This window comes from Procambarus clarkii, chromosome 2, assembly GCF_040958095.1.
Source record: "Procambarus clarkii isolate CNS0578487 chromosome 2, FALCON_Pclarkii_2.0, whole genome shotgun sequence".
NCBI lineage: Eukaryota > Metazoa > Arthropoda > Malacostraca > Decapoda > Cambaridae > Procambarus > Procambarus clarkii.
Genome location: NC_091151.1, coordinates 4,155,094 through 4,164,328, shown reverse-complemented (window position 1 = coordinate 4,164,328; position 9,235 = coordinate 4,155,094).

Here is a 9,235-nt window from a genome sequence, read left to right as displayed (position 1 = left end):
ATCTCCTCAATCCCCTATGACTTACTAGTATTACCTCCTACCCTGTCCACAGCAGTGGTTCTTGGTTCTTTCTCTCTCCTTCTTTACTACCTCCTGGGAAGCCTCACTAGGACAAGGGCAAACACCAGCAAATTGTGACACATTTACTGGACAAAGCACATACACAATACATCCACACATATAATAATAATGAATCCTATACTCTATAATATCACAATCAGGTTGCACTCCAACACCATCAGAACTCTATTATCAGCTTATCAAGTGGTATCCTATCTCCTGGTTACCACCTGATACTATTAACCTCCTCAAGTTGGTCAAGCCTACATACACTGTTGCACTATCAGCAAGATAATGTGTATATAGAATATCAGCATTTGAATGCAATAACATATACCAGTATAAATGTTCATTGATACTTCAGTATAAAAAACTCCTTGACATAAGAATGCCAACAGTCACTCACCTCTCACTGCGTCTTGCACGCTAATGACAACCAAACACTATGAACTCCCTACTAGTAATCCACCAGAACTTCCCCTTCCACCTCTGGAAGTTCACTACCCTAATATCCTTAGGTTCTTCCGGGCTTCACTACCAGGATCCTCTGCAGCTCCTCCAGGCTGCTATCATGAAGTTTCCCTGAGCAACTACGGTGCTTCACCCTTCTGCTAGGTTCCTCCACAGCTCTCTTGGCTGCTACACCATGAAGTTTCCCCGAGCAACTGTGGTACTTCTCCACCTCTACAGAAGCACGTGACACTCCTCTTCACTGCTGCTTCTCCTCACAGCTCGAGGTCCTCTGCTCCACTACCTTTGGAGTCTCATCATTTACTTCATCTGCTGGCTTCGAAGTTCTCAGCAACTTCTTCCCCAAAAGACAAACCTGCAACCCATCGACACTCCAATAAAACGTTCCCCTTTAACACATAAACAAAAATAACCACACAATATGCTTGCCTCAAACCTCTATCTGTTCTCTACATACAGTGAGAGTGGACTCCCCCGTTTTGGGCGGGTCCATACTCCACCTCGCCTGGCGGCGGTCCTCACTCGCTGGGAGGGTCTTCCTCCATCCGGAGCCAGGCTCCCTCAGTCGTCCGCCAGCGCTCAGAGGGGGCGGACGTCGCTCCGTGTTCCTCCCTCTTCACTCTCCTATTTCAGGCCTTCTGCCTTATTAAAACATGTCTAACTTATAAATAAACATTGCTACTGTCGCTGGGCACACGACCAACTACAAGTGATCACTATGAACTGGCGTATATCGTGCTTACCACAGATTAATTGGTCGAGGGCGCTTTCCCTCTGACGGCGTCTGGTCAGGGCGCTCCCACGGCCCACAATAATGCCTCTGGGCGATTTAATATCTGCTCGTCGACCAGGACTTGAGACCACAACGTTCCCAGCTCGATTCCACAGCTGGTACGTCCGCACACTTCTCTTCTCTTCGAGATATATCACTAGGGGTTCCCTTCTGATGGGAGCTCAACGGAGCGCGGCTTCCCCCTGCGATGTCTGGCACTCAAGTGAGGTCAAGGTCCTCCGGAAGCGAGCCTCACGCCTCCAGCAAAATGTCCACATCTCCTAGCCAGTCATTTATCTATTTCCTTACTTACTGCCCATAATCTTAAATTGTTTTACGTATCCAACCAGCCATTTTTCATATGGGTTATCACCTCAATACTTACTAGACCTTCTAATCAGGTCAGGCTTGCTGAATAACTCTCAAGGAGGGAGACTCGTTTCTCCTGTAGGCTGAGATCATAACACATGTCTTTGCCCTTTCTTACTTATTTCAAGTCTTGACATTGTACATTAATATTTAATTAAGATATATTTTATTAAGATATACAATACATTTTTTGGTAATTAATTTTATTTAATATTTGAGTTTTTTATAAGATGTTGGTTAGTATGTTATAATTGTCGTTTATTCTGTTTGTATTTTACATACATTTTTTGGAGATTTGTATTCATTATATAAATATTTGTTATAGTGTTTAGTATCTATGTGTTAGGTATCAAGTTTCACTTCTGATCACTTCACGTAAGTTTAATAGAATGGTTTGTTTTAGTAGTTATAAATTTCATCTTGTAGTTTAATGGATTTTAAATTAGTTTTAATATATGTGACAGTTAATAAGTTTTATTTGTATTGATCGATTTAAGTGCGCTTAAGTGTTTTGTTTTTTAAGCATTTTCCTTATTTTGTTTACTAGCTATTTGATTGTGATTTCTGTTTTTTCTTTTAGATCTGATGATGAATACGAGAAGTATTCGAAACGTTATGCATTTTAAAGCAAATATTCTGAAACAAGATGTTCAGTATATCCCTGGTTTTCCTATTCATCTTAAAATATATATATATATATATATATATATATATATATATATATATATATATATATATATATATATATATATATATATATATGCGAACAAGCCTGAATGGTCCCCAGGACAATATGCAACTGAAAACTCACACCCCAGAAGTGACTCGAACCCATACTCCCAGATGCCACGCAACTGGTATGTACAAGACGCCTTAATCCACTTGACCATCACGACCGGACATAATGAGGTGATAGCCTCATATATATATATATATATATATATATATATATATATATATATATATATATATATATATATTTCTAGTCTGACGCGACACGGGCGCGTTTCGTAAAACTTATTACATTTTCAAAGACTTTAGTTCACAAATACACAACTGAATAGAACTTACGTATCTCCGATTTTATATCTACATTAGAGTGAGGTGAGGTAATGTAATTAGAGTGAGGTGAGGTGAGGTGAGGTAATGTAATCTAACAAGTGAACAAAACAAATTAAGAGTGCGACACGTGGTAGCAACAGTGGCCGTCCATACAGCCTCTTCCAGGCCTATTTCAAGTTGGTAAACACCCACGGTCAACACCCACGGCCAGCTCCCACGGCCAGCACCCGCGGTCAACTCCCCCACCGGTCAACACCCCACCTTGTAAGACCATCACCACTGAACAGAAGTGTTCAAAAAATGGCTTTGATAAAAACGTGCATAGAATGCAACATGAAGGTAGATTACCAACAGAGCTTTCAATGCCAACTCTGTTCAGCAGCCATACACAAAAAATGTGCCAACATGACTAACAATTCAAGGAGAAATGGTCCCAGTGACCACTCTGTGTACTGGCTCTGCAAAAAGGATGATGTAACTTTTTTGAAATTGATGGAAATCCTGGATAAAACTCCCGCCGAAAACAGAGAATTACTAATTAATGCCTGCATAGCAATTTCTAATGTCTTCAAACAAACTGTACATGACACCAAGGTACAACCAGCTGTAGCACAGAGCTCTGTGGCAGCGGCGCCTGAGCAGGGCGCGGAGTCGGGGATGCCTGAGCAGGGCACGGAGTCGGGGATGCCTGAGCAGGGCGCGGAGTCGGGGATGCCTGAGCAGGGCGCGGAGTCGGGGATGCCTGAGCAGGGCGCGGAGTCGGGGATGCCTGAGCAGGGCGCGGAGTCGGGGATGCCTGAGCAGGGCGCGGAGTCGGGGATGCCTGAGCAGGGCACGGAGTCGGGGATGCCTGAGCAGGGCGCGGAGTCGGGGATGCCTGAGCAGGGCGCGGAGTCGGGGACCCCTGAGCAGTGCGCGGTGTCGCAGGCACCGGAGCAGAGCGCGGTGTCACAGGCACCGGAGCAGAGCACAGTGTCGGGGGCGCCGCAGCAGAGTGCGGTCCCTGGCAGAGGGAAACAAACAAAACAAGGCCCCAAAATCTGTTGGTATTACAGATGGGCTACCTGTAAGCATGGGGAATCGGGAAGAATAAATGGAACATGTACACACAATCACCCTAGAAAGTGCAGAAACCTCCTCAATACAGGTAAATGTACCAAAAGCTGTGAATTCTTTCACCCAGAAATTTGCAAGAACTCTTTGGACAGGAAAGAGTGCTTCAATGCTGAATGCCCAGCTTTTCATATAAGAGGTACCAGGCGAATAAAACCGACAGACTACCACTATGAAAACAGCCACTACTCCATCAACCGGGATAATTTTTTAGCAAGAGGAGGAGGAGAAGAATGGCTAAAAATGACCAGACTCTACCACCAACTCGGTCAAATGCTAGAGAGGACGCAAACACAGTGGCCTCCTTACCAGAGCCTCAGATATTAACACCAATTAAAGCATCCAGCACTTCCACTAACACGATAACATCATTTATATTTGCCAACATCCAGGGTATAAAAACACGCAAATCCAACAAAGTTCATTTTATAGATGGTCTCCTTCATGAGGCAAATGCAGTGTTTGCAGCCCTAACGGAAACTCACACAAAGGACTACCTTGATGGTGAAATATGGATCCCAGAATACAATCTCTTCAGATGTGATAGGAAACACCGGCTTCAGGGTGGGGTCAGCCTCTACATCAAAGACACACTCATCTGTACTGAGCTGCTAAACACCTCAAATGATATGGTGGAAGTGCTGATAGTCAAAATAGAGATCCTAAATGTAGTTGTTGTCCTTGTATATAAGTCACCGGAGGCAAACCCTCAGCAGTTTAAAGACCAACTAATGAAAATAGAGCACTGCTTGGAAAACCTCACAAATCCAGCTCCGAACATCATCCTGCTTGGGGACTTCAACCTACGGCACCTGAAATGGAAGCACCTGGCTAATACAGTAATATCAGAAAGAATACCAGGAAGTAGCCTAAATGAGCAGGCACATGCAAATGACCTGCTACGGATGTGCGATAGGTTTGCCTTAAACCAGCAAATAGTAGAACCAACTAGGAAGGAGAACACGCTGGACCTCATTTTCACTAATAATGATGAGTTGATCGGGAACATAATGATTACAAATACCTGTTACTCAGATCACAACTTAATTGAGGTACTGACAACCATGGGGAATGGACCTCCAAAACCAGTCCAGATTCCCGGTGGAGGAGATTTCAGCAAATTCAACTTCAATAATAAACGGATAAACTGGGAGCAAATAAACCAGGACTTCACAGAAATAAATTGGGAAGAACAGCTAGGAAATGCAAACCTGAACCAGTGCCTGGAAAAAATAAGCTCAGTAGCACTAGAAATATGTTCAAACCGCATACCCCTAAGAAAAAAGAGAAAGAGATGCAGATTGGAACGGGAACGTCGTTCCTTATATAGGCGAAGAAAACGAATCGCGGAACAACTTGAGAGTCGCACCCTATCTCAAGAACGGCGAAGAAGGTTAGGTAGAGAAATAGAAACAATTGAACTCAAGCTACAAGAATCATACAAAACCCAGGAGAGGCAAAGAGAGCAAAAGGCCATCAGTGAAATAGAGAGAAATCCGAAATATTTTTTCTCCTATGCAAAATCAAGATCAAAAACCACATCTAGTATCGGGCCCCTGCGAAAGGGAGATGGAACTTTCACAGATGACAACAAAGAAATGAGCGAGTTACTGAGGAAGCAGTACGACTCTGTTTTCAGTGAGCCATTAAATGCACTAAAGATTGATAACCCAAATGAATTTTTCATGGATATGATACCAACATCAAATCACATATCAGACGTCGCCCTATCCCCACTAGATTTTGAAGAAGCCATAAACAGTATGCCTATGCACTCTGCACCAGGCCCGGATTCTTGGAACTCCATATTTATCAAGAACTGTAAAAAACCACTATCGCAGGCCCTTCACATTCTGTGGAGACAAAGCCTAGATACTGGCGTTATCCCTGACATACTAAAAACAGCAGAGATAGCACCACTCCATAAAGGAGGAAATAAGGCAGAGGCAAAAAATTACAGACCGATAGCACTAACATCGCACATCATAAAAATTTTTGAGAGAGTGCTAAGAAGTAAGATCACAAAATACATGGAATCACAGCATCTCCATAACCCCGGACAACATGGTTTCAGAACAGGGCGCTCTTGCCTGTCGCAGTTGCTGGACCACTATGATATGGCATTAGATGCTATGGAAGACAAACAAAACGCTGATGTAATTTACACAGATTTCGCAAAAGCTTTTGATAAATGTGACCATGGTGTTATTGCACATAAAATGCGTTCAAAAGGAATTACCGGGAAAATAGGCAGATGGATCTACAATTTCCTGACTGACAGAACCCAATGTGTAATAGTCAACAAAATAAAATCCAGCCCATCAACCGTGAAGAGCTCAGTCCCCCAGGGTACTGTGCTTGCTCCAGTACTTTTTCTCATCCTCATATCGGACATAGACCAGAACACAACCTATAGCACTGTATCATCCTTTGCAGATGACACTAGGATTTTCATGAGAGTTGGCAACATAGAGGACACGGCAAACCTCCAATCAGATGTTGATCAGGTCTTTCTATGGGCTACAGAAAATAATATGGTATTCAACGAGGATAAGTTTCAGCTCATGCGCTACGGAAAAATTGAAAACATAAAAACAGGAACCACGTACAAAACGCAGGCAAATCATAACATAGAACGAAAAGGCAATGTAAAGGACCTGGGTGTACTCATGTCGGAAGACCTTACCTTTAAAGAACACAATAAAGTAGCCGTCACAACTGCAAGAAAAATGACAGGTTGGATAACAAGAACTTTTCACACTAGAGATGCTATACCGATGATGATACTTTTCAAAACGCTTGTGCTATCTAGAGTGGAGTACTGCTGCACAATGACAGCCCCTTTCAAAGCTGGAGAAATTGCTGACCTAGAGAGCGTGCAGAGATCCTTTACTGCTAGAATCCACTCAGTAAAACATCTAAATTACTGGGACCGACTAAAGAGCCTAAATCTGTACTCCCTTGAGCGCAGGCGGGAGAGATACATAATAATTTACACGTGGAAAATAATTGAGGGGCTGGTCCCAAACCTGCACACAGAAATAACACCACATGAGACCAGAAGACATGGCAGGATGTGCAGAATACCCCCGTTGAAAAGCAGAGGTGCAACAGGTACTCTGAGAGAGAACTCTATCAACATCAGAGGCCCGAGACTGTTCAACACGCTTCCACTACACATAAGGGGCATAACTGGCAAACCCCTCACAGTGTTCAAGAGAGAACTGGATAAGCACCTCCAAAGGATACCTGATCAACCAGGCTGTGACTCATACGTCAGGCTGCGAGCAGCCGCGTCTAACAGCCTGGTTGATCAGTCCAGCAACCAGGAGGCCTGGTCGACGACCGGGCCGCGGGGACACTAAGCCCCGGAAGCACCTCAAGGAAGCACCTCAAGGTAGGTGGAAGGGGTGATGTGGCATTAACACAAGACAGAACAAAATGTGGTATTAATAGGGTATTAATTTCATCAACACAAGACAGAACACGAAACAATGGATATTGAATAGAAGTGTTTGTAGAAAGCCTATTGGTCCATATTTCTTGATGCTTCTATATTGGAGCGGAGTCTTGAGGTGGGTAGAATATAGTTGTGCAATAATTGGCTGTTGATTGCTGGTGTTGACTTCTTGATGTGTAGTGCCTCGCAAACGTCAAGCCGCCTGCTATCGCTGTATCTATCGATGATTTCTGTGTTGTTTACTAGGATTTCTCTGGCGATGGTTTGGTTGTGGGAAGAGATTATATGTTCCTTAATGGAGCCCTGTTGCTTATGCATCGTTAAACGCCTAGAAAGAGATGTTGTTGTCTTGCCTATATACTGGGTTTTTTGGAGCTTACAGTCCCCAAGTGGGCATTTGAAGGCATAGACGACGTTAGTCTCTTTTAAAGCGTTCTGTTTTGTGTCTGGAGAGTTTCTCATGAGTAGGCTGGCCGTTTTTCTGGTTTTATAGTAAATCGTCAGTTGTATCCTCTGATTTTTGTCTGTAGGGATAACGTTTCTATTAACAATATCTTTCAGGACCCTTTCCTCCGTTTTATGAGCTATGGAAAAGAAGTTCCTGTAAAATAGTCTAATAGGGGGTATAGGTGTTGTGTTAGTTGTCTCTTCAGAGGTTGCATGGCTCTCCGTGCTCTCAGCCCAACCTGTTCTCTCAAAAATAACGTCGCTTTTGGCCGTTTGCCCGTATGGCCAAATTTGGACGTAATTTGAAAATGAAAAAAAAATGAAAATAAATTTGGGATTTTTTTTTTCAACAACAGTAAGTTAAGGGTCCTCTGATAGGTTAGGTGGGCAGGAAATTCTCATAAAGTTTCAAAACGTTATGAAAAACGTTAATTTAAAGCGTCCTCTTAAACCTCTGCGCGTAAGCCGGACGACTCAAATAGAAAACGGAACAGAACGTCACTTTTGTGAGTCGATTTCATTTCAAATTACGTCCAAATTTGGCCATAGCGCGCATACCAGCCAAAAGTGACGTTAATTTTAAGAGGACGGGTTGCTCAGCCACAGCTCAGAATGGAAGCAAGTCGACGAAGAACTCTGTAGGGTAAGGCAGGTCCTAGTCAATAACGGCTTCTCCAATGGTTTCGTCGAAGACATCATAAGAAGGAAAGTGAAAAGTGTATGTATATATATATATATATATGTCGTACCTAGTAGCCAGAACTCACTTCTCAGCCTACTATTCAAGGCCCGATTTGCCTAATAAGCCAAGTTTTCATGAATTAATGTTTTTTCGTCTACCTAACCTACCTAACCTAACCTAACCTAGCTTTTTTTGGCTACCTAACCTAACCTTACCTATAAATATAGGTTAGGTTAGGTTAGGTAGGGTTGGTTAGGTTCGGTCATATATCTACGTTAATTTTAACTCCAATAAAAAAAATTTGACCTCATACATAGAGAAAAGGGTTGCTTTATCATTTCATAAGAAAAAAATTATAGTAAATATATTAATTCAGGAAAACTTGGCTTATTAGGCAAATCGGGCCTTGAATAGTAGGCTGAGAAGTGAGTTCTGGCTACTAGGTACGACATATATATATATATATATATATATATATATATATATATATATATATATATATATATATATATATATATATATATATATATATATATATATATATGTCGTACCAAGTAGCCAGAACGCACTTCTCAGCCTACTATACAAGGCCCACTTTGCCTAATAAGCCAAGTTTTCATGAATTAATTGCTTTTCGACTACCTAACCTACCTAACCAAACCTAACCTAACTTTTTCGGCTACCTAACCAAACCTAACCTATAAAGATAGGTTAGGTTAGGTAGGGTTGGTTAGGTTCGGTCATATATCTACGTTAATTTTAACTCCAATAAACAAAAATTGACCTCATACATAATGAA